Below are 7239 nucleotides of genomic sequence, written 5' to 3'. Positions count from 1 at the left end.
AAAAGCAGCCTGGGAATGGAGAGAAAAACAAGAGGACCATATCAGTCATCCTAATTCCTCAATAATAAGTGAAGAATGTGAAAAAAGTGGCGAAAGAGAAGTACAAGCTCATACCTCAGAATCTGAATTGGAGGATGATAATGAATCTCCACCAAGAAAATGGAGGCGATTAAGCGACATCTATCAGACCTGTAATTTTGTAGTTGGTGAACCAGAAACCTTTGAAGAAGCAGTGAAGCATGATGTATGGCAACAAGTAATGGAAGAAGAAATGCATATGATTGAGAAAAATAAAACATGGGAGCTGGTAGACAAGCCTGAAGGAAGAGAAAATATCGGTCTAAAGTGGATTTACAAGACTAAGTTAAATCAAAATGGAGAAATACAGAAACATAAGGCGAGACTAGTCACTAAAGGGTTCACACAAAAGGCTGGTATTGATTTTTCAGAGACATTCTCACCTGTGGCAAGGCTAGAAACTATAAGAACCTTGATTGCTCTTGCAGCACAAAAGAGATGGAAAATTTCTCAGCTTGATGTTAAGTCAGCTTCCTTAAACCGAAAGCTGGATGAGGAAATTTATGTTGAGCAACCGCAAGGTTTCGTGGTAGAAGGGGGAGAAAATAAAGTATTAAAACTCAAAAAGGCCCTTTATGGTCTAAAACAATCGCCTCGAACTTGGTACAAAGAAATTGATACTTACCTCTTGAAAAATGGATTTCAAAGAAGTAAGAGTGAGGCAACCTTATATTGTAAAGAAAAATGGAAGCAATATTCTGATTGTGTGTCTCTATGTTGACGATCTCATCTTTACAGGAAACGATGACAAAATGATGCAAAGCTTTAAAGAACACATGATGAAGGCATATGAGATGAGTGATTTAGGGCTGCTTCACTACTTTTCGGGTATCGAAGTAACTCAGAAGGCAGAAGGGATTTTTGTCTCACAAAAGAGGTATGCAATAAGTATTCTTGAAAAATTTAATATGTCAAATTGCAAGCCTGTTTCTACACCATTAGTTGTTAGTGAAAAGTTATCAAGTATCACTTCATCCGGGATGCAGTTGAAGAAGGTGAAATTAGACTACAGTATTGCAAGTCTCAAGAACAACTGGCTGATATTTTTACAAAAGCCCACCCCAAAGAGAAGTTCTTCTATCTACGAGATCGCATTGGAGTTGTCAAACAAGTGCATTAAGGGGGAGTGTTGGAATTAATGCACTTTCACATTCATGTATCTCTAGTATTTTCTAGTAAGATACTACTAATGACTATCTACCACCACCACACACCTCATTTGCTACCATCATGGAGCTCCTACAACTATAATTGATCATCAATAATCAACCACTAATAACAATCATAAGGAAATTATCTTAATTTTTAAAAATAAATTTGATGATATTACTGCATAAAATAGTGATTAACAACATATAAACTTGTGATTTCTGTAGTTATAAACGACGGTGATAGAAGGAATGGTTTCTAGTTTCTAGAATAACTTTGGTTTCTATGTGATCACTTGCCTATATATATATAATTGTGTATCTCGTAACCTCATCAATAAAAAATATTATTATCGCGCGCACTTGTTATTTCCTCGTCACGGTACTTAAAATATATAATTAAGTTATTAAATATTTCTTGCGTCAGTGTAACTTTAATCAAAGATTAATTATGTTAATATAAATATTAATCACGCCTATTCATAAATAGTAATTTTTTGACAATTAAAAAATAAAGTTATTAAATAATAATTACATACTTGAGAATTTGGGATTTTTACCTCTCCATAATTATTTTTCCTTTGTGGAGTATAATCTACGAGATTTTGATAGAGTATACTGTATACTTGAATTCTTTTGGTGGATATCAAATATATGATTTTCTTCATTGTTATTTTTTTTCCCGAACATAATCTACGAGATTTTTGTAGAGTATACTTGAATAATTTAGGATGAATATTATACTTTAAGGGGGTGTATTCGATTGGGATTTTAAAAGATTTTTTTCATTCATGAAATCCGAGTGTATTCAATTGGGATTATTTAAAATCTATTAAAATCTTGGAATATTCAATTGAGATTTTAAATTATGCTACTGGTGGTATTCAATTAGGATTTCAAATTGTGCTTAAAAATCCTATAATATTCAATTGAGATTGTTTAAAATTTTATTAAAATCTGAAGGCTGATGGATTTTTTTTGGATTAAATAAAATTAGGGATTTTGTGGGATTGGTTAGTGTATTTTATGTTTTTTGAAATCACACCAAAATCAATGAGATTTTGAAGGATTGTGCTTAAATGGTAAAAAAATTATATCAACTCTATGGCAATTTATCAAGAACCCACATAAAATCAAAATCAAATACAATCAATTAAAATCCATATATTAAAAACAATCAATTAAAATCTCAACCAAATACATGGCCAGAGTTTGCATAGAATCAAAATCTATTATATTCTATAAAAATTCATAAATTCTTTATTAAGAATTCAGTACATATATATCTCTTCTATCACTGAATGAGTGGAAAGATTATATATGTGAAAAAAATATGCAAAAGATTGTCTCTAGCTATAAATTCCATGAACACAGCTGTTTTATTCAATAACTGTGAAATCTCATATCCCTTATTATCTTTTTAAACTCATATAAACAACAAAAATCACAAATTACAGCTCATATTGCTATCAGAGAGGTTTATCATGAACATCTATAAATTGCTCGCCTCCTAGTGCAACACCCTATATATACTTATCTCTTTCATTGTTTAGTTGACAGCAATAACATTTTCTCAGTGATGAGTAATTCAAACCAACATTGTTTAACAAGCCTAATATCTACAACTCCAGGGAGGCATGGAGGAGCTCCTCATTATTCGTTCAATTATGTGTCCAGAAGCAGCATTTGAACAACGGTAAGTTCTCGAAAATGAAATTATCTGGTAGCATGTAGAACTGCACTGCAGACGGATTGCACCCTGTGAATACGCAACATCGACATCAGAAATGAGTCCCTGCAGGCCAGTAAGCACACTTACAAAAAGCCCAGAATAAGGATTTTTAGGATTTTTATTATCACTAGGCCAGTAAGTTCTTTCATACTCTTTAGCATGTATATACACTCTAGCGAAGCATGAAAATGTATGCAATAGTTAAGCAAGCCTTTTTTTTCTATTTAATTTGTGACAACAGAAATGCTGGTCTCGTTGAAATGATATTCATATGTATGTCTTTTATTTTTAATATTTTACATTTATTTTTTTCTTCAGCCAAGTAAATTGAGCAATACAAAAATTCGCTATCGGACAAATGTCAAAAATCATGGCTTTTTTATGATATGTAATAGTTGTCATATTAATATGCAGGAGTTGTATTATATAATAGAATATTGTACATGCACATATAAGAATCATTTGGTGACAATGTTGCGGGTCAAATTTCCAACACATGTTTAATTAAAGGGAAAATAGATTTTTTTGCCACTCAACTTATTGTGTTTTTAGAAACTTACCACCAAACTAATTTTTTTTTCCTTTTATTCACTAAAATTAGGTTTGGATCTTTTTTAGCCACCAACTAGGTTCGGATTTGATTATTAGCATTATGATAATTTTTTTTGTCACTAAACTTATTGCATCTTTACAAGCTAACCACTCAGCCATATTTTTATTTTATTTTACTCACTAATGTTAGGTTCAATTTTTTTTCCCCTGAATTAGTTTCGGATTTATCATTAGCATTATATTAATTCTCTGTAGCATTATTAAAATATAGTGGTAGTCTGTAATATTTTGATGATTTGGTATATGTCTGTATTTTTATATATAGTACTTTTTATATCCACAAGGTCATTTACCTTGGGTTATAAGAATTTTACACGCATTTTATGACTTTTAAAAGATGTAATTTCATAAATAATTTTAATTTTTTCTTCCAAATAAAAATTCAGAGTTTGAATTTTTACACACAAAAAAATCACAAAAATAAATTATGAAACTGTATTTTATAAGAATTTAAAAATATGTGCTAAGTAGTAGAAAAAACTGTACAACTAATGAGAGGGACGGGGGGAGAAATAATAACATAAAATAATGGATTACAGAGGACAATCATCAAAAATTAAATTTTCCTCTCTATTTATTCATCTTGAAAATTGTAATAAGATAAAATTATTAAAATTGATGAAGATAAATTTAAGAGAGATCTTAGACTGAGCTAGTCGATTGAAACTTTAATAGCGAAAGATGATGCATCATATCCCTCTATTACACTTTATCTTATCATGGAGGGTGAATTATTTGAAATCATTGATTTGATATTCATGATTTATTGAATTTTTAGAATTCTAATTATGATTTTTCCTTATTTTAATTTTTGATATGCTCATTTTATATTATTATTGTTATATATAAAAATATAAATATACGACACATCATCAAAATATTACATACTATCACTATGTATAAATGATACTACGAAAAATTATTATAATGCTAATTTTCAAATCCGAACCTAAGTTGGTGGCTAAAATAAGATCCAAACCTAACATTAGTGAGTAAAAAGAAAAAAAAATTAGTTGAGTGGTAAGTTTCTAAAAACACAATAAGTTGAGTGGCAAAAAAATCTATTTTCCCTTCATTAAATTTGCTTTAGTTCAGGCATTTGTGTTAAAAATTTGCAATCGTATTTATGCCGTCATTATCTACTCGGCACTCACCTTAACCAACAAATCTAGTATCACTCTTTATTTTTTCATTAAATTTTAAAATTTCTCATATTTACAAAGATTTTGTGCTCGTATATACCGTTTGTGGTGTATGGTTCTATTCTTAATCCTGAAGATTTTAGATGTATTGTTCTTTTTAGATTCCAAAGTTAGTCCATGTGTATATATATGTTAACTAAAATATATCTTAAAAATATATAATATGATCTTTTCAATAACACTAAGCGTGTATATTTCCCTTATATAGAATATAAGTAAATAACCTATGACAAGTTAATAATTTCGGCAAAGAGGGGACACGCTTAGAGATTGAATCTATTGTCAAAATTTTGTATTAAAATATGTTTGCATTCATTAGACTTTGAGTCCAAGGAATAGATATCACCTATTTGGTGTGCTTTAGTACTCCTGCGTCATGTGTAGTAATACTGTCATGACTTAACATTGGCTAGGTCTGCTCTTGTATTGATGTTGTAAAAGCTTTCAGAATTACATAATTAATGAGATGAACATATATATACAGAAATAACATGTAGTAAAAGTCTAAGTTAATAAATGGAGAGCGGCTATTTACTGTTGAGCCACAAAGTCATGGTCTGCTGATCTAGGACAGTTGACAATGTGCCAATATGAACAAGTGACTTTAACACCACCCCTCAAACTGAAGATGGTTGAAGAACCAGCTTGAGTTAGGAAACGTAATTGCGAAAATTTTCAGGAGGTTGAACTCTTGTAAATATATCTGCAGTGAGTTGCCGAGTGAGGAGGAGCTGAGTTTGATGCTCAGGCAGGTGGATAGCAACGGTGATTTGGGAATGCGAGTTTATGTTCTACAGGAATCTGAGTGCTGGATGTTTTGGGTGTATAGTTATATGTGGGTGACTTCTCAGGAGTTGCTGACAAACTGTTTTGGAAAAGGTCTCAAAGAGTTGAAACACTAGAAACAACGAAGCACAGAAAAGCAGAAGCAATCGAGGTAGGGAGCTTAAAGCTCTGATACCATATTGAAACTTTAAGTGCAAAGATATATGTTTATATATGTGTGTTGCTGATCAATGTAAGAGAAGAGAGAACTCTTGTATTCATGTTGTAAAAACTTGCAGAATTACATAAGGAGATGAACATATAATTTATACAGAAATAACACGTAGTAAAAGTCTAAGCTAATAAATGGAGTGCGGGTATTTACTGTTGAGCCACAAAGTCATGGTCGGCTGATCTAGGAGAGGTGACAATGTGCCAATATGAACTAGTGACTTTCACACCCCTCCTTCAAACTGAAGATGGTTGAAGAACCAACTTGAGTTAGGAAATGTAATTGCGAAAAGAACCAACTTGAGTTAGTAAACGTAATTGCGAAAATTTCCAGAAGGTTGAACTCTTGTAAATATATCTGCATTGAGTTGCCGAGTGAGGAGGAGCTAAGTTTGATGCTCAGGCAGGTGGATAGCAACGGTGATTGGGTAACATGAGTTTAAGTTCTACAGGAATCTGAGTGCCCGATGTTTTGGGTATAGTTATATGTGGGTGGTGTTTCTACTTCTCAGGAGTTGCGGACAAACTGTTTGTGAAAAGGTCTCAAAGAGTTGAGACACCAGAAACAACGAAACACAGAAGAGCAGAAGCAATCGAGGTGAGGAGCTTAAAGCTCTGATACCATATTGAAACTTTAAGTGCAAAGATATATGTTTATATATGTGTGTTGCTGATCAATGTAAGAGAAGAGAGAACTCCTGTGTTGATGTTGTGTGCTCGTATGTATGGTTTGAGGTGTATTGTTCTATTGTTCATCCTCAAGATTTCAGGTGTATTGTTCTATTTAGATTCTAAAGTTTGTCTATATAATATGTATTGATTTTTTCATGTATACTTTTGATTATTTTTGAAGTTACATGAAATGTATACTTTTGATAAATCATGGAGCTGCTTTGAAAGGAAAGAAAAATTAAACAAGAAGGATGTAATTTATACTAAAGAACCAAATAAACACAATGCAACCAAGGAAAGAAACAAAAAGCATTGATTGGTAAAAATATATAACATTTCGACTTTTTGTGATGTGAATATTTAATTTAAGATTACAAGCTTTAAAATTTATTAATATTGATGGGAGGTTTTATATGTGCATGTGTATTTTATAATGTTAACTAAAAACATCTTAAAAATATATAATACGATCTTTTGAATAGCGTGAAGCGTGAATTTTCCTCTGTATAGAATATATGTAAATAACCTATAACAAGTCAATAATTCCTACAAAGAGGCCGACACACTTAAAGAATAAAGCTATTGTCAAAATTTTGTATTAAAATATGTTTGCATTCCGTAGACTCTGTGTCCAAAGAATAGATATAACTTATTCGTGTGCTTTAGTACCCCTGTGTCATTTGTAGTATTACTGTCAAGACTTAACATTTGCTGGGTCTTTCCCTTTATAAACTCATTAGTAGGCTGTATTGCACCTCTATCTCAATCATAATGAATGTTGCATGACTTCCTCCCAAAG

The sequence above is a fragment of the Daucus carota genome, chromosome 9, assembly GCF_001625215.2.
Source record: "Daucus carota subsp. sativus chromosome 9, DH1 v3.0, whole genome shotgun sequence".
NCBI lineage: Eukaryota > Viridiplantae > Streptophyta > Magnoliopsida > Apiales > Apiaceae > Daucus > Daucus carota.
Note: the sequence above shows the minus strand (reverse complement) of the source record.